Here is a 26,184-nt window from a genome sequence, read left to right as displayed (position 1 = left end):
CATAAAATATTCATCTAAAAAATTAAAATTATTACCTCACAGAGAAGTGGAAACATACATAGTGAGTTTTCATAGACAACAGTACATTTAAAACAAGGATTCACGTAGAGTATCTGGAGGAAATTGAAAATATAAAGGTAATGTATGAGCAAAAAAGATATCCTGATTATATAAAGAGTGTGAGAGATTATTAATGACATCATATCTATTCTACTGATGACCACATAATGTCAGGAGTAAGGGGGCTAAGAATATTTAGCTGACCCTATGTGATAATCATTTGTTTAGCTATGTTCAAAAACTGAACCAGATGTGTAGTCATGATTAGGTATCGATCTACACTGATGCTGTCAAATTCAAATAGAGATGGATCCCTCTGGGTTGCATATTGACTTAGAAAGTCACAAATTAACATTATGTAGTTCATATTGCGCTTTTGTTTATTATTTAAACATTTCTCAATTTTGTTTTATAATTCTGAGAATGTAAAACAATGCATCTAGTTTTGAAGCAGTGTCTTTAACATTGTCTCATTGTTTTAGCTGCATATTTCAAGAGGTGTCCTTTGTACTATCATCTCAAATCATCAGTACTGCCCCATTTTCTAATATTAGAATGCTATTATAAAATCCATGAGGAGATGTTATATGTCTATAATCGCTGGAACAGAGGTTTTAGTCATCAACATTAAGTATCTTTTATAGTTCTTTATAAAACTGCTTTTGGTTGCTGGCATGTTTTCAGTTTTTAATTTCCCTTTTGATAATTTAATTATTGTCACAGTCACAGATCTGAGACTGCTCTGGATCTTATAGAAGGGATATATATTTAAGGTTATTCAATTATATTCAATATATTTAAGGTTATACAATATTCAATATCTTCAAGCCTTCATCAACAAAGGAATAGGTATTCTAGTTTGAGAGTTTTCCCTTTATATTCAGGAAAACTTTCCTTATAGGTATTGTCATCTATGTGAAATCTTCTCCCTGATAAAAACCTTTATCTATATTATGTGTGCTAGATATTTTGGAAGAATAGTATTGAAACTTTTGGTAAAAATGGAAGCTAGTTTAAACATCAAGGGATATTTAGGCAAATCCAAAAAAATGCAGCAATAGCTCTTAAAAATAATGTATTATCAGGGGCAGCCAGGTAGCACAGTGAGTAAGAGCACCAGCTCCAGTGTTGGGATGACCTGGATCAAATCCGGGCTCAGATACTCAGCACCACACCCAGAAATAACTGGCCGTGTAACCTTGAGCAACTTACTTTAACCTCAATTGCTTAAAAAAAATAATGTATTATCATTCTATGTTTTGTTTTGTTTTTTTTAATGTTTAATTCAATCAATGGAAATCAGCCCTTTCTATGTCCATTCTCTGACCCATCAAACTGAGAATGAAAAAAAAAAAAAAACAAAAGCCCTGACAAAAACACATATATTCAAATCCCCATATCCATTATATTTGGAGAACTCTGTTAGATGCACTTCAGGAATTGATGTCCAAAGATTCAGTGTTTTGGGTAACAAGCATTGCTAAAATACTACAATAAAATCTCTGGCGAGTGACTGCTCTCTTATTCTTCAGAAATTGCTCTCCTCCCAACACCAACTTTCAAGTCTTTCTTCTATTATGAACTGTGTAAGGCACTATGACAAAATGAAAGCACACAGAAACTTTGTCTAACCTCAGTATGTCATCAATAAGTGGAATCAAATGGGAAAATTTTGAGCGGATGAAGAGATTGAATTGAAAATAAGGTTGGATGGTGTTTCTATGTATTGTCTCCCTTATAAGAGAACATAAGGTCTTTGAAATCAGGGTCTGTTATACATCAAAGAAACTTTCTTTTTGCCTCAGTATCCCTCAACTACAATCAGCCCCTACCCTGTTCCTTATACAAAGCATACATTTAATGATGGTTTTAATTTAAGCATATTGAACAGAAGTGGCAATTATAAGATGATTTCTATCTTTATATGGTAATATTGGGTACAATTCAGTGTGACAGATAGGCTCTGGAAATTGACTTGGAAGAATTTCATAAATGTTTCTCTTTTTGCTGTCCATCTTGGTGCTTAGGTAAATAACAGACTCTCATCAACACTTATAGGATTGAATAAAACCAGCTTTCTAGTCAGAAAGAAAAAAAAGTGTTTAGAATGTTTGAATACTGATAAAAAAAAACATGATGATGTACAAAAAAATGTCTTAAATGCATATACTGCTATCTACAGTTTCAATGTGGATTTCCTCTACTCCCAATATATGTATTAGATATTTTCTCTCACTGCCAGGTAATTTTAGGGGATGTTGAGATACACATAAACCCATATGTCTGAAGGCATACCTTCTCTGAAGGTAAAGATGATTATTTTCCTTCTGTAGGCAGAACTGTTTCAATAAAGCTTGGTTTCTTAAATGGATTTGAGATCTCTTTGGAGTGGGCAGTTCCTCCACAAGTTTAGATAATGATACATCTATTATTATTAATAATAATAATTTTATCTTATTTGATTCTTGATAATATCCCTATAGGATCTCTTGACAATGTGTCCTTGAGGTAGCTAGGTGACATGATAGCTAGAACACTGACTTAGATTGAAGTATGGTTGAGTTTGGATTCTGATATAGATACTCATGAAACATGTGACCCTGGGTAAATTATTTAATCTCTCCATCTGTTTCCTCATCTGTAAAATGGGGATAATAATAACACCTGCTTCACAGAGGGTTGTAATGATCAAATGAGATTAGATGGGGGGGTGTATAGATATACACACACACATATATAATCACTTTAAAATTTTCAAATATGTGTAAATATGATATAAAATAAAGATATATAATAATATACTTTAGTATTATATGAATGTAAGTAAATTATATGTTTATAATATATCACTTTGAAAACTGTAAAGTGATATACTTTGAAATCTTTCACAGTAAATGCATGAAAGATGGGGGGAAACCTCTCTTTGGGTATTTTTTAAAATTTTTATTGAATATGAGAACAATAATCAAGTTGTCCCTCTATTCTTCCTCAATCCCAATCTATGACTAACCCATTACGCTTTCTGGTTACATATTTTGTAGAATATCTCTTTTTTCATTTTCTTGAATATAAATCCTCTTTGATGATATGATGAAACCCACTTATCCCTACAGTGTGACTTCCCACTGAATTCTGAATTACAAACAATTGTGGCTCTTTGGTAATCATATAGTTCTAAGAGTCATATCTGTATCAGTTTACTGGGGTATCATTGTTATTGAAAACGGAGCTCTTGTGTCAGGGCCAAGCTGATGATCATTGAAAGGGACTATGCAAAAAACTATCAGTTTAGCAATCCACACAAGAGAAGTAGATCCACATAAGTAGATAAAAATGTCTATTATTCAACCAATAAAAATCTCTTGATGAGCTTGGGCATTGGGTCAGATTTAATACACTGAAAATTAATGAAGATAAATAAAAAATCTTACATTTGGATTAAGGAAAAAAATAGCTTAAGTTGGAAGGCATAGCCAGACAATAGTTATAGTTGTTTTCTTTTCTTTTTGTTTGTTTGTTTGGTTTCATTTTTCTCCTTAATAAGATCTGGCAGTTTAGTAGCTCTACTTGAATCTCCATTGTGATATGGCAGCCAAGAAAGCTGATGAAATCTGCATTAAGAATAAGGCTGTATAGAGGAAAAGCATAGTGTCCAGGAATAAGGAGAAGATAGTTACTCAAGAAGGGCACCTAGCTGTTGCAGTGGATAGATTGTTGGACCTGGAGTTAGGAAGACTTGTCTTCCTGAGTTCAAATCAGACCTCCGACACTTACTAGTTATGTGACTCTGGGCAAGTCATTTAACCCTGTTTGCCTCAGTTTCCTCATCTGTAAAAGGAAGTAAATGGCAAACCCCTTGAGTATCTTTGCCAAGAAAACCCCAAATGGGGGTCATGAAAAATCAGACACAACTGAACAACAACAACAGTAAAGTTATTTGAGAATATCCAATAGACATTTATTAAGTTCTTATTACATGCCAGATATTCTGCTAAGTGCTAGGGCTATAAGATCAAATTAAAGTCCTAGTCCTCAAGAAGCTTATGAAATATTTTGAACAAGTAAAGAGATAAATAAATATAAAATATGGCTATGAGGTCTCTGTGTGTGCTTGGTCCTGTGTGTGGTATCTGGTTAACATATAGATATGATTGGCTTGTATATGACATACATAGGTAGTTCATCTAAGATTTGACCCATCCTTTCACCAGAGATACAGTAATTTCAACATTTTCAGAGACTATGGAAACACTGCCAGACCTGTCAGCAGCCTAACAGGAGAAAGGCATGAGAATCCAAGATCACCATGGCTGGGAGATTTCTCTTTCACTCTATTTCTATAGAGAAATGTAAGGATAGAATTTTATCTATTTACTGTATAAAATATCTATAGTCTACAACTATGGTGAGAGGTTCCACTTTCTCTAGTCAATTTCAGGGTTTGTGTTAACAGCTTTCTTAGTCTTACTAGTTTGTCTCCCTTCAGCTAAATAATAATTACACAAATTATGGTGATGAATAGTGAGTGTATCTCTTTATCAAAACAAAAAATAAATGGAAATTGAGGGAGTTATATAACTTAGAGCAGGCTAAAAAAAAATCCAATAGTATATAAACGCTTTGAAAGCAAAATATGATCTCAGCTTCCAGAGAGAGAGAGAACAATTGCAGAGGACAAAGTTTGGTAATTCTATTCTGAATTAAAACATCTATCAGGTTGCACTTGCTTAAAATAAAGAAACATATCAGGTGCCAGCTTTCTTAAATGTGTTTTGTTTCTTTGTTTTTATTTGTTTGTTTGTTTTTAGCTCCAGGGAGATCTCTTGTCCACTAATCAAAAGTCTATGCTTGACTCATTTTAAACTCTAGTCTTGAATTCCCCTTATACATTTTTTCTACTCTCTGCCAATACTTAGCATTGTTGACTCATTTGTCTCTAAGCTAATCATAAGTCTCCTTCACCTTATGTAGCATGTAACATCACAGCCTGTACCTCACGAAAAACCAGCTAGGCTTGGGCAGAAATGGAGTAAAAAGCAAATAAGAAATAATTTTCAGGGTATGCGGTCACTAGCAACTGGGAAGATCTAGATAAGCCTTGTGAAGCACAGAAGGTACTCGAGCTAAGCTATTTTATGAGTGGAGTTGAGGAGGGAGGCCATTCTAGGCCTTCAGGAACAATCTGTGCAAATACCTAGGGATGAGAGCTATATTCCTATTTGAGAAGTAGCAAGTTGATCATAAAAATATAGGGTACATTTAGGAAAAAATTTGGGGAAAAAAAGCCTGGACAGTTATTTCAGAACGATACTATGAGGTCCTTTGAAGTAGGATTATTGTTTTGGCAGTTATATGGAGGATATATTGAGGAAGGAAGAAATTCGAAATGGGCAGATCAAGTAAGAGGTTATAGAAAGAGTCTTGGTGAAATGTGATGAGGGCTTAATCTAGGGTCATGACCATGTGAGTGGAAAGAAAGGCATGGATGTCATAGCTACATAAGATCATATCATTATACCTCCAAGGGACTTCCTGAGCCATATATTCCATACCTTCCTCTCCTAATTGTATAGATGATGAAATTGAGGTACATAGCTATTACATAAATTGCCCAGAATAATATGGCTATTAAATATCTGAGGTAGGATTAGACCTCTGGTTCTCTTGACTACAAGAGGAGGCAGAATTAAAAAAAAAGATTTAGTAACTGATTACTCTAGAGTGACTTTAAGGTTAGAAACCTGAGTCACTGAAATAAAGATAGTTTATTTTTTATAGATATTCATAGACATATTCTATAAATAAAGATTTATAGAAATAGGGAAATGTAGTGCCAATGCAATATTCACAGAGCCAACGGGGACTGTGAATATGCCAGTATAGTTCTCAATGGCAAAATATAATAAACTATCTATATAGAAGACAGAAGCAAAACATTTATTCAGATGCCAGAAAACCAAATCCCCAAACCAGAAAACAAAATCCATCATAGTAACAAAGAAGTTAATACAGGATAACACCAGAGAGAGCCACACCATCCTTTGGCCTTCCCACAAACCAACACTCACAACATTAGCTATTTGCTTGCCTACTATCCTCTCTCTCCCACTATCTAGATGCTCTGACTCCCAGTTTCCTGTGGGCTCTGCTCCATCCTTCACCAAACTCCTTCCACCACAGGCTCCATGTGATTATATTAGATCCATTAGATGGCAGGGAAGATCTTTGAATTCCCTTAAGTTTATTTAGGGGCAGAGAAGATCTTCAAATTATCATTACCATTACAGGAAGTTAGAAAGATCACATGATTTAAGGGAAAAAAAAAACATATTACTTTCAAGATACCTATGATCTAAATTAAGTTGGAAATGTCAAACTAGAAAGTAAATCTTTATAAAAAAATGTATGAATTATTATGTAGAAATCTGGGTTATACAATATGGAACCAACTACCTCAAACAGGACAGGCAAAGTAGCCTAAATATAGGATCAAGGCACCTTAAGGAAGAGTCAGGAGGCAAAATGTTCCGGGGAAGTCTAAATACCACTATCATCTTGTCTACCATCTTTCCGTAGACCATTTTAGGGCTGGCCCAGGACCTTGAGTCCAAGAATCTTAGAAATAGCAGATTCCTTCCCCTCCTCCCAATTTCCAGGCCTATTTTGAGACCAGCTCTCATTGCAATCTTGAGAAGAGACCTTATATAGAAGAGACCTGACTTCTTCATCACTACCAGCAACAACTTCTAGCCAACAACCACCCAAAGGTAGAGAGGCACAAGTGATTTGGTAATAACTGTACCTCCTTCTCACCCTATCCCCAATTTCCAATCCTGCTTCTGGCCCAGTCCTCAGAAATAACAGCTAAGTGAGGGGCCAACCCTTCTCATGAAATGCTAACCTAATGTCCTACCAATGGTAATAAGTCAGTTTAGCTATCACACCAAGCAAGGGGAGCAAGCATGTTACAGTCAAGTCAAACCAATACCTTGTGTATGTCTCCCTTAACCCTACCCCCTGCTTCTGGCAGTATACCTTCCAATATCATCCTGGGAAATAATTCCTGTGGAGATGAAGCCTGGTAATTTCTCTAACAAGTACTACAGGTATAACAGACGAATAGGAAGTTCTTGACAACAATGTCTTTGGTATTGTCAAAATGTTCATCATCAGAAGCTGATGTGATCAATGGAAATGACCTTAAAGAAGGGACTTTATGATCTGGTTTCCTGCTGTAGCCTAAGGACCATTTCTATCTGACTTGCAGCTGAGAATGTTTCTTTGTTTTTCCTCTCCCATTAGAATGGGAGCCTCTAGAGGCCAAGGACTTTCTTTTCTATTTTTATCAGAGCCTCAGATCATTCATTCACATTTTAGGAATAAACCTTCCTAAGTGGGAGACTTTCTGGAGGATGGTGAAAGGCCTCTAGTTCATATAGAGGTTAGTTGAAAGATATTCAGCCTGGAGAAGAAAAAATCTGCAGGGTACATGACAGCTCCCTTCAAGTGTTTGAAGAGATGAAAAATGGAAGAGGGATTATTTGCTCAGTTTGGCATCAGGAGAAAGGAATAAATAGCAGTTGAAAAAAGTTGAATTTATGCTCAAATTAGGGGGAAAAGTCCTCTTTACATTTAGAAATATACCAAAATGGGATGGGATACCTCAGAAGTTAGTGGATATGGGTCCTGCCTAATGAATTTTTGACTCAAGTCTTTTCTCAGCCAAAGTAAAATTTGTTAAAAGTTCACTTGCATTAGACTCTGAGTAAGTCTATGTTAGGTCATTGTATGGCGCTCTCACTATCTATGGCATTCTATGGTACTCTCAGACCACATGGTGTGAGATGGGATCTTATACACAGAAGGTTGTTGGAGGAATGTAGGGGTGGTATAGAGTAGCAGTTTGGGGAGGGTCTTCAGGAGGAGTTAATGAGGTCAATGAGTGATTAAGGGTGGGAAGCCGCCTGGAGACCACAAACAACTTGAAAAGTGGGCTAGGCCAGTTTAAAGGTATATCCCACAAACAAAGTAGGCTAGGCCAGTTCAAGGGTGGAAAGTCTAGTAACAGACTTGCCTCATCAAATGGGATGATGTAATCAAGAGTCCAAGGGAAGTTCCCAGAGCCTGTACCTTAAGGACTCAAGGAGAGCTCCAGGAAGCTCCCAGAGCCCATAAATCATCACTGCTACTACCAAAAGAATTACTTTTGTCTCCCTAATCCAATGTTCCCCAATCCTGGTCATTCATCTTCCTCATCAAAAGTCATGAGAATTTTTCCTTATCTTGTAAGCAACCATCTTCATCATCCTGTTTGTCCTTATCCAGTCCCTAAACTTCAACCCCCATAAGAAATCCTAAAAATCACATCCTCATCCTGAACATCTCTGTATAGGCATAACTCTCCCAAATATCAGGGTCTCATTTAGCTTTCTTGCTAAGGAGGCCCATGATGTTTTTTTCACATAAAATAAAAAAACTCCCATTGGCTAAAGGAGAAGGTCTAAATGAAATCATACCTGAACCTCACTCTCCCAACTCTGATGTCAAAAGGGAGGCCCTGATCCTGAAATGTTATGGTATTGTAATGGGAATGTAAATTTTAAAGATCTTCCCTGCCCCTAGGCTAAAGTGCACCTGGAGCCTGGGGTGGGAGGCTTGTTTTTCGGTAGATGCTTTTTCATTGGCCAGTAGGTCAATAAGGTTGTTACATTCTCTGAGCCAGGAGAAGGTTATATAAGCCCTGATGTGTAGCTTTGTTTTGGGGCTCACTTTGAAAAGTGTTCTGTGAGTTGATCAGATGAACTCTGGGAAGCCGTTGTCCAGAGCCCCCCAGCTTTGAAACCCAGATGTTGATTTGGTATGGATGTAATGGTTGGACAGTTTGGAAATCTGTCTAATTATCTGTTTCTCTGTCTTGATAATTCTGCCTGTATACTCTGAAGTTCGGGGTTCTGACCTTTTTCCCCTGAACTAGGTAAACAATACATATTTGACTGATTAAAGTAAGCTTGTTTACTCATTTTGAGTTGCTTTCCTTTATCAAAGCAGATCTAAGAGCCTGTGTTGGCAGCCACCCTTGGGACACTTGGGGTGTTTGCTGCTACAGATATACAGTCCACTGAGTTATTACATCATTACTGTATCTTACACAGTCACAACTTATGGACCATCTGTCATTAGGAGGAAAAGAAAAAATTTCAGTTTGTTTTGTTTGGTTTGATTTGTTAGCTTTGGTGTTCATAATTGGGTACACACAAGATAGGAAAATAGTGGCTCTGGTTAATTTTTTCTCTCTTTCTGCTTTATTTTTCCTTGTTTATCACCTTGGGCTGGGTAAAGACTATGATACTAAGGAACCCTGCCAGGTTAAAACTGAAGAGAAGAGGGGACCATGAAGGAGAAAGAACTAATTGTTCAGTTACTTCCCTTTCAGAGGGTGGCCTCCATAGAGGTGACAGGATGACTCTATGTGCTTTATCTCAGACTAACACTCTCACAATCTTATCACTCACAAATAACTGCACAACAATGGTTACTGGGCCAGGTTCTTTTATCTGGAAGTTGGCTATCAAAAAAAAAAAAAAAAAGAGGGAAGTCAAGATAGATGGAAGTCTCTAGTAGTCTCAGTCCATTGGAAATTCAGCAGCCAGGGAGAGATAAGCTCTTTTAAATGCAAGAGTAGAGAAAGGACATACATTATTTGAACTTGAGAGGGTCCATTAATATGTGGCTTCCTTCACCACTTAGAGGGCTCAAAGCCCAAAGGGCATAGGGAATACATGTATGTATGTAGGGGAAAAAGGAAGAATTACCAAACTGGTATGTCCTGCAAATAGCCACACTTCTCTAAGGAGACTCTTTTCTTGGAGTCTTTCTGAATGAAAGTCCTTAGGAGGTAAACAAACTGGAATTTTCAATGCTTTCCTGATATTTTCCTTCCAAAATTGGAGGACCCAAACACAAACTTAAAATCCACCTCTAGCTCTAACTTCTCAGACTCCTGAATAATTCATTCTCCATCAATTTCACATGCAATCTTCTGAGTCTTTCTTCTAAAACAACAATCATTATGCATTCCAGGACTGCTGTACTGCACAAGGCACAGTTAAATATCTATTTTGTACCTATTTTTTTTAATTTAGCTATATATTGTCAACCTCCACAAAGTTTGTTCTAAGGGGAAAAAAAAGAGAATTAGTCCACGTTTTTAATTTCTCTCACAAGCTGGTGATATGTATTGCATGGGAGTTACTGTCCAGAACTGGCTCAATTTGGGGGTTAGGAATACAAAGTTATATGCCTTTATCAGAGTAGGTGTTCCCAAGGGGTGCCAATCAACTCTGCTTGATCAACACTGTGAGGTGGACTATATTAAAATGAGGTCTTGGGGTATGTGATTTAGGTCACTTTAAATTTGATCAAAGAGGCATCAATTTCCATATCACCTGTCTTGACCATAGGGAGGAATCAACATTTCCCCAAAACTCTCTGGGCAACACAATGAGCAGGAATAAAGTCATTCGATTAGATAATGGGGGATGGAGGAAGCTCTGAGTCACCAAGATAATGATAACAAAGAAACAATTTTTCTTTTTTAAGCAATGGGGTTAAGTAACTTGCTCAAGGTTACTCAGCCAGTTATTTCTGGGTGTGGTGCTGAGTGTCTGAGCCCGGGATTCGATCTCTAGGTCATCTCAACACTGGAGCTGGTGCTGTTACTCGCTGAGCCACCTGGCCGCCAAGGAACAGTTTTCACAATATACATATTGATGAGGTATAGTCTTTGGGAGCCCCTCTAGCTCTCCTGGAGTCCTTGAGATACAGGTTCTGGGAAGCCACCCCCCCCCCCCACCACCACTTGAGCTCTGATTAAATCATCTCATTTGATGAGGCATTTGCATGAAGCAATAAGCCTTACATTTTGGGCCCAAACCTCTGTTTGGCATTCTAGTTACTAGACTTCCCACCCTCTGTTACTAGACTTCTCATACTTGAGTCTATCAAAATATCAATCCACCCTTGAACTGACCTAGCCCACCACTGACTGTAGTCTCCAGGTAACCTCCAGCAGCTTCCAATCCTTAATCACTCATTGACCTCATTAACTCCTCCTGAAGACCCTCCCCAAACTGCTCTTCTAGACCACCACTAGATTCCTTCCACAACCTTCTGTATATAAGACCCCTTCTTGTCTCCATGTATGTGACAGGCTTACTCTGTTGCCCCCCATGTGGGTTGAAAGTGCCATTGAATGACCTAGCACATGACTTACTCTGGGTCTAATGCAAGCAAACTTTTAATAAACTTTACTTTTTTGCTGAGAGAAGACTTGAGTTGAATTCATTCAGCAGGACCCAGCATGTTGCTATTTTGGGGTATCCAGAGCAACCCTAATACTCTTTATGGATAACATCTTCACATATATCTCCCTTGATAGAATATAAGCTCCTTAAAAGGCATGGACTCTTTTGCTTTTTTCTTTTCATCTCCAGGACAACTTCTGGCAAACAATAGGCACTGAATAAGTAGTCGTTATTTAATTCTCACATTATAATTAATAGTATAATTCTTCCTTTTTTCCACTGAGTGCATATTTTATGTACAAATTTCTCCATTTTTTTTTACTAACATATGACAATTTAGAATATCTCTTTGGCTTTTAGTAACAGCAAATACACCTCCCCCCATTTCAGTATGCTTCTGTACTCTATTATTCTTGCAGTACCTTCCAACTCACATTCATCTGCTTGTTTAATTAACATGCTTTGCCCTTCCTGTCCCAGATCATTAATAAAGACAGGCTAATAAAGCTGGACCTAACAGTGACCTCTGTGACACCTTGTTTGACGCCTTTCCACCTCTACTGCCCAACCCAGTTGATGGAATGCCATAAAGCAGGTTTACAACCTCTCTGTCCATTTTTAATCTACTCAACTCATTTTTAAACCATATCAATTTGAATTACTTTTACAAGCTAAATTTTGTGCATTTTAATCAAATCAGGGCTATGGAGGAAAAACAATGAATAATGCTGTCAATTTTGTCACTGTAGTTTTGCATTTAGTATTCTGGCTCAATCCCTTGACTCTTATGTGAAGACCAACACTGTCTTTTTCTTTGCCTGCTGATCTTGTCAGACTGCCACATCAAAATTCTGTATTCTGACTCTAAGCAAATAAGGTCATGACTAGTGCCAACATTCAGGAGAGAGGGAATGCAATTCTTCATAAAAAGCAATACAGCTAGGAATTCTAAGTATCCTTATATTTCTGTACATTATGGGCTTGTCTCTTTGCCAGGAATAGAGAATGAAAGATGGAGGTGGGGTCATGACCTATTTTTTAGGTACCACAGCTATGCAATGAAGAATATTGAATACAAAGTCAGAGGAGTACAACTTGAATTGTGACTGCTTCTTTCCCCCTTTGGAACATTAGGGAAAGCCCTTTGCTTATGAGTTCCAGTAGTCTTAAATACTCCTTGAGAATGGGAACTATTTTACTTTTTGTCTTTATAGTCAATTCAGTAATCACTTCCTAAATACTTACTCTATGTCAGTTATTTGGCCAGTTGCCTCAGATATAAAGACAAAAAATAAAGATCACTTAGCTATCTAGATCCTACAATCTTAAAGATGAAATTATTTAGTAACTCTTTTCAGCTATAACAGTGACTTAAAAAGGATGACCGCAGAGAATCTCTTAACGTTCCTTGGACTCAAGTCTCCTATTTTTAATAGTGATATAATATATCCTCAGTGATCTGTCACAAGAAGCACACCATGATCTACATAATCTTAAACACCAGACAACTAAATTTGTTTTTTAGGGAGCTTAACTAAGATATACTTTTTAACTAATATAAATATAAACACATTCACTTAAAAATTAACTTTGTTTTTATAGAACACATAATAAGGTACATGCAAATTGATGATGTAGGGGTATAGCCCTAGTTATTAGTGGAAAGCCTGCCTTCCTGGGATATATATATATATATATATATATATATATATATATATATATATATATGTGTGTGTGTGTGTGTGTGTGTGTGTGTATCCACACATACACATATATATGTACACACACACACACATATATATATATATATATATTTTCTACACAACTAAAAGTAGACCTGAGTTGCCTTTGTTACTCACATGTTATCTAGTATGAGACATTTGTGTTTTTTTTTTTCCCAAGCAAACTACAAGTGCAAAGTGATATTTTTACCAATTAATTTGGAACCAATTTCTAAATGTCCTGGTTCTGCATTTTGGAGGCCAAGGCAAAGCCTCCCAAACAAAACAAAACAAAAAAAAAGGGCATGTTGGCTGGCAATTATCCATCACTTCAGCAACATTAGCATCCAATCCAGTAATTAACATAAAGGCTGTTTTGTTGTTGTCCTTTTATCCAAGCTGATGATGATAATTGTCACTCTGCAGCTAGAGCCTATGATCACAATTTAGATAAGTTCAAAAGTTATATATAGCCTTTTCTCAATTCCAGGCACAGAATCTCTATTATCTTTTCCTCTATACATTCTGATATAGATCTTATTTTTGTAATTGTGGACAATTTCCCCTTCCTTTAGCTGTCCCAATTCAGTTCTTTAACCCTCACTTTGGAAGGTGAGTGCATTCACTCTATCATCATACCATCAGCAGGAAGAGCAGAAAATCCAAGAGAGGTTATGAAGTGTCCACGAGAACAAAAATGCCATGCTAGAGATAATGTTTAACAGTCTGACATCTAGTAGCATTCTATAATACAAAACAGATAATATTGTCATGAACAGACATACAAAAAGGACATGCTAGTTATTACTATATGACAGCAAACAGCAGAAGAAAAATGAAAAGAAGTTATTGATTTGGGTCAAAGATAAGGTAGAACACTGTCTCTTGACACTGTGAATAAATTTGCATAAACACTATGATTCCCTTGTCAATTTCATCTACTCCTATGCTTTTAACTCTCACCTCTATTTGTATGATTCCAAAATAAAAATTTCTACCATTGACCTGCTTCTCTCCTGAGTTCCAGACCCTAATATCTAGGGCATGCTGGACATCTCCCCATAGGATTATACATTATAATTTCAGCCTCAATGTATCTAAAGTCTAACTTATTCTCTCTCCTCCCAAACCTGTTCCTTCTCCTGAATTCATTATTGTTATTATTGACACCATTTCTCCTTTCAAGCATTAACTCTCATTCATCTTTGGCAAGACCCTTTTTCCCTTGTACACCACCAACACTCCTCCTCCCCAGACTAATGAATTTTTATTTTTACCTTTCACTTTTATCTCTGAAATGACTCTTTCTTAACTATTATTTTCTTTCCATTCACACTACTACCCACTACTTATCCACTTCTAACATTGATAACTTAGTCTCCTCTTTATTTCATTTTTGGGCAGTGTTCTTTTTTCTCCACATTATCTACCATATTACTCTTCCAAAATCATAACCTGGATCTTAGCATACCTACCTGGAAAGCCATTACCTCTGGAATCCTACCATTGAAGGTCTCTTTACAATGACTCCAACATAACATCCCAGTCTCGCTATGTACTACTCTTTCATGTTTTACCATTTGATTGTGCCGAAGTGGGACAATTGTCATATTGGGGGTCAGAGGAACGGAATCTGATTACTGCTCTACCTCCTAGTATCTTGTAAGCTTCAGCAAGTCAAACTTCTTTGGGTTTCAGGTTCCCCATATTTAGAATGAAGGGATTGGACTAGATGACCTCTTATTTCCCTTTTAACATAAAATTCATAAATTGCCAGAAATTATCTTATACTTCCTTACCTCCACACATTTATCATCCTCCTTCTGCTTATAAATAACTTTGCCCCAATCACCGCGCAATCAAATCATGCCCATCCTTCAAATGTGTAGTCCAAATGACAGCCTATTTATGAATGTCCTGATTATTGAATAAAGTAGGTTGATTTTAAAATATCTACAGAACTTTAGACCTAGCTTAAACCATTCATCTAAGTATACAGTTATGCAAACAATGTGTTTTTTTCACCAGACTACAAATTCCTAGAAGATTAGGCTTAGGTATTATTTATCTTGTAACCAATACAAGCTCCACTAGATGTTTTGCAGATGAGTACTCTTTCCAGCTGTACAGATAGCACTCAATCCATACCTGCTAGTTATATGACTATTGTCCATGTTCTCCCACAGATCTTTTATAGCTGCTCTACTTGTTTCAATGGGGATGGGGGTGAAGAGCTTCCTTTGAATTCCTTTATGATGTGATAACATTAATATTATACTGTTTGCCCATTTATTGCCCCTCCTTATTTCTATATGACCTGCTTCCCTTCTTGGAATGTTCCATTTAGTGTCACACTTGAGCTTAATATAGGGCATGCTTTTCAAGATGATGATATTGGGGGAAAAAAAAAGATTTGGTTTTTTTTTTTGAGTTTCATATGCTGAATAAAGGGTAAGTTGACAGCCTGTATTTTTTTAAGCTTTACTTTTTATTACTTTATAGATAGTTAAGATCTACCTTCATGGTTTCAGAAGAATTTTTACTGTGCTGACTCAGTGAAATCCCATCAAATCTGATCAGGAGGTTTGAAACTTGTCATTCTTACTTATAATTTTTGTAGCACATTTTATGTCTATGCTTTCCTGAGCAAACTGACTGTGAATATGCTAGGAAATTCCTTAAGATGGAAAGTGTTTGCTATGTGAATGGAATACTACATCACCTAAAGACATTTTGGGGTTCAATCAAGACCCCACCAAACCTCTAAGTTAAATGAAATGAAAGTATAATTTTGCACTCATTGCCACTAAAATTTTCTGCTCATTTCTGGGGATTCTGATGACCTTGATGAGCATATGTTAGCAATTCCTTTAAAATAGCAATAGAAATTAAGCAAAAGAGATGAATGGAATTTGGTGCCCTTAGAAGGATATGTGGGGGAAATAAGCAAGTGGCTTTAATGAAATCAAACCTTAATTCCTTCATGTAATCAAGAATGGAATATCTCCTATTGACTTTGATGTAGTAATAGCTTTGAAGAGGCAGTGCAGCCTAATGGCCAAGGGGACAACTCTGGGAGTTAGGATGACATGAGGTCAAATTCTGCCCTTGATATATGCTAGTTGTAATGTTGCAGACGCCATTCAACCTTTAAGGACTCCAGTTAATTCCATAAGACTAGTGGATGCGAATGCCAACCTGCTTAGATGTGATTTGATAGTGTCCTCTATTTCACCTTAACTACAGAGCTATGTTTCAGGAGATGCTTCAGAGTTTCTTTCTATTCTCTTCTGTTTCATTTTGTCCCATGTAAGATGCTATGGGAAATTGAATGAATCTAGGAGCTTATAGTCAAGTAGTAGTCATTGTAATAGTAGCAGTAGCAGCAGCAAATTATATTAATAGTGCATTTTAATTCTTGTTAAGTATTTTAGAAACATTTTCTCATCTGATCCCTACATCTCTGTAAGGTGGGTGCTATTATTCCTGTTTTACAAATAAAGAAACTCAGTCCAAAGGAAGGTAAATGATTTGACTAGGATAGCATGGACAGCAAATGTCTGAGGTTAGATTTGGACTTAAGTTTTCTAGGCACTGTCTAGTAGTCTATATTACTACATTTAGATAAGAAATTCACAAATAAATATAATGCAAGAGAAATTTTAACATTGGTGTTGTTAGCAGGCCTAGTATAGCACATCGCTTAAATGCCATGTAGGTTTTAATTCTGCCTTGGACACTACACTTAGTAATTGAATATATGTATATGTGTGTGTGTATACACATACAGAGAGAGAGAGAGAGAGAGAGAGAGAGAGAGAGAGAGAGAGAGTAGCTATATCTATATTAGACTGCTAACCAGATATATACGTGTGTATGTTGTTTATAGACTGGCACCAAAGCAGCTTATGTGTGTGTATATGTACACACATATGTGTGTATGACTGCCACTGACATACTACTTTGATGCTTTAACCTGGGCTCTCAAAAGCTATTCCAATGGTGAACATACTCTAACAGATTCTTTTGTACTGGAGAGAGGTCTTCAAGTTTGACCCTAGAAAAGGACTAGCCTGTTTGAGTGCAAAGGAGGCTCCTCTCTTCAAGACTGGTCATGAGCCAATTATTTATTTGCAAATATCAACTCATTAACAACATTCACTAACATATAGAAGAGTTGCAATCTGTATCAGTGGAGGCATTCTGCATACTAAAGTGCTCTCACATCCTTTAAGTCCTGAAGTTAGTTTTTATTGATGAGGAAACTGACAGTCAGAGGTTAAGTGGTGATCAGGTTCACACAATTAGTATGAGTCACACATTAGGACTGTGATCTTGGTCTTCCAACTTCACTTTCTTTTAACTAAGGTCAGTATCCTAACATCAATCATTTAATTGATGTGTAAACTCCTTTCAACAATTTTAAGATCGCATGATATCTACTTATGAACTAATAGATAAATTTTAGAAAGTTATTGGAGTCACAGGAAATTGTAAGTGTGCCCAAGATCATGTATCAAGCAAGTGTCAGAAGTCAAAACTACAAGTTTAGTACCATATATGTCATTCTGCTTCTCAATCACAGACATAGTAATATGTATGTGTTTAAAGGGAGGGGTAAAAAATATATTCTACACTATAGTTGTCATTTTTTTCCTGTATTGCATTTCTGACATTGAACTTTTCTTAATGATTATAGACCCTTCTAAAATGTTAAAGTAGTAACTTAAGAAGGCATGATATGAAAGCATTCCTGACTCAGTGTTTTCTGAGGAAATATATTAACTTCATCAATTATCTTATCAGGTCATTGCTACAACTCTATGATGATGAATTCAACCAGTTTGGGAGTAATTTATTCTCAGCCAACTGAAATGACCATTTACCAGGCAGAATAATTATGTAAACTCCACAGTGATCCAAAGAGTCCATTAAGATGATATAAAACATGAAGACAGACCACATCTCAAATCCATATTAGAGCAGAGCTTTTCTCTGAAGCACTCTTAATGTTCCCTGGAGCACCATTCTTGATCCTACTCTTTCTCTTAGAAAGAATGAAATATCACTCGTAGGATTGTACACAGATTAAGGGATTGTATCATTAAGATCAATTCCCTATTCCCCTTGATTTACATAAATGCAAAGTAAAGCTCCAAGACCTTAAGAAACTTGTTAAAGTTCTCACAGGTAATAAGTGACAGGCCTCAGGAAGGAATGAAGGAAGGGATAAAGAAAAGGATGGCAGGAAGGAAGGAAAGAGGGAAGGAAGGAAGGAAGGAAGGAAGGAAGGAAGGAAGGAAGGAAGGAAGATGGAAGGGAGGGAGAGAGCAATGTAAGGAGGGAGGGAAGAAGGAAAGAAGCCATTTATTTAATGCTAACCATGACCCAGGTACTGTGTTTAACAGAGGGTATACAAATATAAAAAGGAGTCAGTACTGTCCCTTAGAGAGTTTATATTCCAATAGGAGAGAAAACATCAACATCCAAGTAGTAGAAAGGAAAGAGATACCTCAGAGTTTAGAGGTTAGATACGTTGATTTACAAGGAAGACAGTTGTCACAGTCTAATTTTATTACTATGTCTAGACTAGAAAAAAAAAGGTGATCCATGGGGTTAGACATACTTTGGAAGAAAGGATGGCAAGGTTTAGATGACTTTACACTATCTGAAGCATTATATTTGTCTAATTTGGGGGATGTGCTAACTAGGTCTTGTCACTGAGACTATCTGATTCCAAATTCAGGACTGTTACCTTTTTACTGTACTATGCCTTCTTTAGAAAAGTGTTAACAATATATTTTTTAAAACCAATATATTTTCTGCCATTATTTTTTTTTATTATTTCTCCAAATCTTTGAGAAAAAAAAATCATGTAGTGAAGATTGAAAAGTATTTGGCTTATGATTTAATCATAGCAGATAAAGTTACAGGGCATATGTTTAATGCTTGAGTTTAGTATGCAGCAGTAAGTAGTAACACATCATTTACAAATATCAGGGGCTTTGATGCATTTTCCTTCAGGTGCTCACATTTTGAACCATCTCATTAAGAATACTTCACCATTCTATGGAGGGTAACTGTTCTCAGAAGAAATTCACATGCATCTGCCCTCTGAATGAACAATAAAGAAGTCACTGATGCTTTTGGGCTTGAGGAAGCCTATGCACTCCCTACGTGGGACTCTCAGCTCAATCAGAACAAATGGGGCGGGGGGAAGGAGAGAGGAGGGGGAATATATTAAGTCTTTTGAACTTGTTTAGATGCAAAACTAATTTAACCCTTTTCAAGGAGTCTAGCCTCAGATTCTTTCCCAAAGTGTTTTCTAGGGCAATTGTCTTCTTTGTTCTATTTTCAGAAGTTTGTTTCCAGAAGAGCTCCTTAAGCATGACAAACTACTTTTCCCCTTTTCTTTTTCTCTCTTTAAACAACAAAACCTAAGGTACCAATCACAGAGCTGGTACAACTCCTAGGCTTTTCTTGACATGCTAGCAGATATTAAATTCTAAGTGTGTTGTGAGTAACTCATTTCAACAACCAATTACTGGCTCAAAGACACAACCAAGCTTAAGTAAGAGTGGATCATCTGGCTCACATTTCTAAACTGTACAGGCACTGTGTGAGTTCGGCTGCATGAAGCGTGGAACCAAACACCCGCAGCAGGTTGCTATCCTCTTGGTTATTTAGCATTAATTTCTTAATGCCTGGTTGGGCTTGCTGATGAGGGGCTGCTATCTCTCAGGTATTCTGCAACATTGATTTGCAGCCTTGGAGTGAATTATTTGTTCGCTTTTGCTGTGCATGATTTAACCCAGTGGGATGGCTCTGGAGTGTGTGTATGTGTAGCGGTGGAGGGAGGAAGGAGAGCTCTTGAATAGATTTGCCCTACTTGGCACTGACAGCCTGTTGCCAGTGCCATGGATGAACTTTCCATATACAACTTGAAGAAATATTTTTATAGGAAAGTTTCATTCTGATTTGCATATGTGCCCTTGAATATTTTAAGGCACTGTCAATATTGTGGCTTTGTAAATATATACATAAAGCACATAAATGTCGCAATTGTACAGTTGTACTTGTGTGTTAAATATTTGAATGCAATTGCTGTGTCTGGTAACTATGATAGACTTAAAGGACATTGATTTCAAAGTACAGGTGAATAAAGTTCCCTTCCCAAAGATCCACCATGAGAGTTGTTGATTCAACCTTTGTTGAAGAATCCCATCCAGGAAGTCTTTAGTTTGCAAAACAGGGACAACCAGAAGTTAGTAGTCAGGAATCTGTCTCCCCCTGTCCCCCTCCCAGCCCTTACACCAAACTTAAGAAAGACATTTTATAACCTCCATTGATGGCTCCGTTTCTGCCCATTAGAGTCCTGAAAAAAAGAAACAAAGCCTTCCTTCCATAAGTCCTTAAAATACTTCATAATATGTCAAAGTCTTGACTTTACCTAAGCTGAATAAGGATCCCTAGTTCATTTAACTGATCTTTTCAAACAAAGAAACAACAAAAAACCCCTCAGGTCTGAATATGCCTCAATTTTTTCTTCATTCAAAGTCAAGTTATTCTTTTTATTAATTCACTAACACTTAATAAGTACTTATTTTGTGCCAAGCACTGGGTTAGATGTTAGGAATAGAGAGACAATAACAATATAAAACAAAAACAAATTATCTACTGCATGACTTGCCAAATGTAGTGCCCAAACTCACTATTGGGATTTGTATTGAGCAGGACAAAGTACAGAAGTATGAAATAATTACTTTCCTCTTTCTATTTTGGTTGCCTCTTTTTTTAAATTTAATTTAATTTAATTTTTTTAAGCAATCGGGGTTAAGTAACTTGCCCAAGGTTACATGGCCAGTTATTTCTGGGTGTGGTGCTAAGTATCTGAGCCCAGATTCGATCCCCAAGTCATCCCGACACTGGAGCCGGTGCTATCTGGCTATATATATTCACTGTGCTATCTGGCGGCCCCTGGTTGCCTCTTTTAATGTAATGTAGGATAGCATTAGTTGTTTTGTGATAGGGCAGGGGAGCACTTACATACTGCTCAATTCTGACTTATAATAGAATTGCATTCTACTAGAATAACTATTTTTAACAGAAAATACTGTCAAACTTTAATAGCCTATCCAGTATTGTGAAGTTAATTTTGTAACCCAGTTATAGTTTTTATTTATCTTTATTATAATCAATCTTATTTGATTCAGCTCATTGTTTTAGACTATTAGTGTGTTTTAATTAGATCCAGATTTTGTTATCCACTAAGGTAATCATCCCACCAAGCTGTCTTTCATCTAGGAATTCCAAAAGCATATCATCTTTACCTTCAGCATTGTAATTGGTAAAAATGTCAGACATATGAGAAAAGGAAGAAGATTCTTTAAATTTCATCTCATTCAGTATAGACCAATGAGTTGGTCAATCAAGAAACTATGGCACAATGAAATGAAAAACAAATCTGAAGTCTTAACACCTGAGTTCAAATCTTCCCTTTAATAGTGTCAATCACCAAGCCTTTACTAAGCAGTTACTGTGTTCCAAGTACAGTGATAAGCTCTGAGGACACAAAGAAAACTTGAAACATGGTCTATGCTCTTAAAGAGTTTGCATGCAAATGTTGGAGACATATATAAATACCTATGTACACTTTATCTTTCTGTGTCTTTCTCATCTGTCTCTGTCTCTGTTTCTCTCTCTGTGTTAGCGTGTTACTCTATGTGTGTGTATACCTTTTTGTACTACTCTATATACATAGATATTATATTGTACTTTCTATACACATATGTGTGTATATGTGTATCCAGTGTATATACATACATATGTGTGTGTATATATAAATACGTATACATGAAAGAGAGAGAGAGAGAAAGAGAGAGAGACTAAGACAGACACAGAGAGATAGAAAGACAGAGATAGAGATAAATATAGAGGCATAGAAAGAAAAAGTGCATAGAAGTTGATCTCAGAGATAAGGCACTAGAAGTGGGAATAGCACAGATAGGAAAAGGTCTTCTGCACAATGTGGTAGTTGAGATAAACCTTAAAGACATATAGAGAAGCTAAGCTGTGGAGAAGAGAGAATAAAAACATGCAAGTCACAGGGGATAACTAGTGAAAAGGCATAGAATGAGGGGTTGGAGTGTCAGGAACCAGAAAGCAGAAAGGAGGCCATAACGTACTCTGCCTTAAAATAAGTATATTCTCTAAGATTTCTATTCAAGACCCAGCATGAATTTATTATGTCAGGTTTCTCCCTTCCCCAAGGACAGAACACTAGATAAGAAGTTAGGAAGAACTGAGTTAAAATACAGCTTTAAACACTGAATAGCTGTGTGATCCTGGGCAAGGTGCTGAAATTCTCTTTGCCTCAATTTCCACACATGTACTATAAGGATAAAAGTAGTATCTACATCCTCAAGTTGTTAAGAAGACTTTAAATGAGATAATATATATGAAATACTTAATGAATTTTAAGGTATTAAATGTATTAATGCTACTTGTTGTTGTTACAATTTATACTTTCCCTTTTATTTATAATTTCTGTTAGATTTGCAAAGTTCGAAAAGAAGAATATTAACGTCTCTAACCACTAATGAATTTATTCATTTGGTACAGACTTTCATTTTGTATTTAGTTGTTATGCCATTTACTATAAACATGCTTAACATAGATATAATTTCATTGCCTTAAATGTCATTAAAAACAATGTTATTTGCTATTTGTTTCTCTTATCTTTATCCTAACTTTCACTTCCACTTTATCCACAATTGGAACTACTGCTTTTGTGGATTTAGCTGAAATATATAACAATTCAAACCTCTCTTTTTGACTGTGTGAATCATTAAACTTTGCAAAGTGCTTGCCTCATTTCAATCTTATGAGGTAAATAGTACAAGTATAATTATAACTGTTTTACATATAGAACAGGGGTTCAGAGGGGTTATGCAAATTGACAGCTGCTAGTGTGATAGCCAGGATTTTTAATACATCTTCTCATCTTAATAATATACTACTATTACTTTCCTATGGGAAAATGAACTTATATAAATAATTCTCTATAAGAAAAAGGTCAAAGGTCAAAAGCCTACTCAGTCAGAAAAAAAAATCTTTACAAAACATAAAGATATGTGAGCCAAGGGCATCTTCAGGTTTGATCACAAAATAATTCTTACAATTTTAGACAGAAGAATGGTAGTAGTAGAAAATGAATATTACCATCTAATAAAATAATAAAGTACTAGATAAGGTCAAGTTTGCAGAAAATTTGTCAAAAGATTTCATGGAGATATATAATCTCAGATCATTTAAAGATTAAACTGGAAGGACAATAAACAAATGCAAATTGAAAAAAAATATTCAAGATAGCTATACTGCGTAGTTTTCTCAATCTAAGAAAGTTGAGCTATATTTGGACCCTAATAATACATTCTATGAGGAGGTTTATGAGGTTTTAAAATTGTAGGAAATATGTAATACTAATGGAAAGCAAACAAACATGCATAATGAAATATATACAGAAAAGGTTTATGCTAAAATTTATATATTTTAAGGATGTTGGGGGATCATTCTTAAATTTTTGGAAAGGTGAAAAAAAAATCCCTATGTGAATTATGATTAAAAAAAATTGATCAATAAGAACATGACAAATAACCAATTCTCCATTTTATAGGTGTATTTTACTGTTTGTCAAAAATCATTATGAAAATGATCTACACAGATATTAAGGACATCTTTGGTGATGTTATGGAAAGAGAACAGACAAATTTTATGAAAGGATAATTTATAGTAGAACACATATTCCAACCATCCTAGAATGTATTTTGGACTTTCACCCAAAAAACTTTTTAAAAAATGCTTGGTCTTTGACCCAGGAATACTGCTACTAGGTCAATAAAACAAAAAGATTGAGGAAAAAGGAAAAGTGCCCACATGAAAATATTTATAACATCGCTTTTTTGGTGGTAAAGCATTAGAAGCTGAAGGAATGTCCATCAAATGTGGAATGTTTCAAGATGTTATGGTATATGAAAATAGTGAAGAGGATTTCTGACAGTAGAACCAAGATGGCAGAATAGGAGAAATACTCAACTGAACTCTCCTACTTTTTCTCTCCAAACAACTTTATAGTAGCAACTCAAATAAAAGTCAGATGTGGTAGAGCTTACCAAAACTCAAGATGAGGTATTATTCCAGCCTAAGACAACATAGGATGATGTAAAGTGAGATCTGTGATATGGGGGTGGTAACTGGCCAAGATGTAACATATGTGGTGTATGTACATATGGATGTAACATAAATGGTGGGACAAGGTTCAGAAGCTCTCAATACAGAAAGAGTAAGGGGATATTAAATCTCATCAGAAATACTTTACAGGTGACCCCTGTTCTACCACTGGATGCTGGAATGAAAGCTATTTGGCACCTCTATTGCCTATATCCACTCCTAGGTCATTGTTCAAGGGTAGAAAAGAGCATTTTCTTTTCTTTTTTTTTTAATCAATTGGGGTAAAGTAACTTGCTCAAGGTTACATGGCCAGTTATTTATGGGTGTGGTGCTAAGTATCTGAGCCTGGATTTGATCCCCAGGTCATCCCAACACTGGGGCTGATGCTCTTACTTGCTGAGCCACCTGGCTGCCCCTAAGCAATTGGGGTTAAGTAACTTGCTCAAGGTTACACGGCCAAGTGTTTCTTGGTCTGAACCCATATTCGATCCCCAGGTCATCCCGACACTGGGGCTGGTGCTCTTACTCACTGTGTTACCTGTCCATCCTGAGAAAGTAGCATTTTCAATAAAGAGGGAGCATAGGACCTAAGGAAAAAGTTCTGCTTTGGGTCCCAAGGGGGAAGCGACCCTGAGAAGCAATATCAATTGCAATACCAAGAGATAAGGGGTCCTTAGTGGGTAAGGACCAAAGTGCAGACCAGGAGAACAGTGACCAAATTTCTCTACAGATAACATCACTTGAGTAGCACCAAAATTTTCCCCCAATCCGCGAGAAGTAGTTCTAAAAACAGCATTGCAAAAAAGTCTGAATCTTAGGACACCACTGTTCTCCACTGCCATGCCAGGAATATCATACAATTTTAACATAAAGTTAAGATAAAGAAGTAGCCTGGAAAAAAATGAGCAAACAAGAACACCTATAACAACGACAAAAGAACTTTGCCACAAAAATCTACTACAGTGACAAGGAATATCACTTCATAAACTCAGAAAAAGACAATCAAGTCAAGAGGACTACAAGCAAAGCCTCTAAAAAAATGTAACTTGGACACAAGACAAACAAGAATTTATGGAAGAGCTAAAAAATGATTTTCAAAATCAAATAAGAGTGGCAGAGGAAAAATAGGTAAAGAAATGAAAGCAAAGGAAGAAAATTATGAAAAAAAATTAGTGGTAAAAGATGCACAAACTACTGAAGAAAAATTATATATAAAAATTTGCCTAAATGGGAAACATTCTAAGAAAACTTCTAGAACTGGCCAAATGGGAAAAAAAAAAGAGATGAAGAAAATCACTAAAAAAAAAAATTCCAAAAAAATAAAAAGGGGGGGGGGGGGGCAAATAAAATGAAATATCTCATTGAAAAACAGCATGCCTGGAAAATAGATAAAAAACTCAACATGTAAAAATTCTTGGACTACCTGAAAGCCATGGTCAAATAAAAAGCCTAGTTACCATATTTCAAGAAAATATCAAGGAAAACTACCCCAATATGAACCAGAGGTCAAAATAGAAATTGAAAGAACCTACTGATTACCATCTGAAAGAGATCCTAAAATAAAAGCTCCCAGGAATATTATAGCCAAATTCCAGAACTTCCAGGACAAAGAGAAAATACTTCAAGTGACCAAAAATGAATAAATAAATTCAATAGAGCCACAGTCAGTGAGACACAAGTTTTAGCAGCTAACACATTAAAGAAACAAAGGGCTTCAAAAATGATATTCCAGAAAGCAAAGGAGCTAGGATTACAACCATGAATAACTTACACAGGAAAAGTGAATATAATGCTTCAAGTGAAACTATATATATATATATATATATATATATATATATATATATATATATATATATATATATATATATATA

The sequence above is a fragment of the Petaurus breviceps genome, unplaced genomic scaffold (assembly GCF_028583685.1).
Source record: "Petaurus breviceps papuanus isolate PSGF00001 unplaced genomic scaffold, PetGlider_PUasm1.0 76, whole genome shotgun sequence".
Taxonomy (NCBI): domain Eukaryota; kingdom Metazoa; phylum Chordata; class Mammalia; order Diprotodontia; family Petauridae; genus Petaurus; species Petaurus breviceps.
This window is presented reverse-complemented; position numbering follows the sequence as displayed.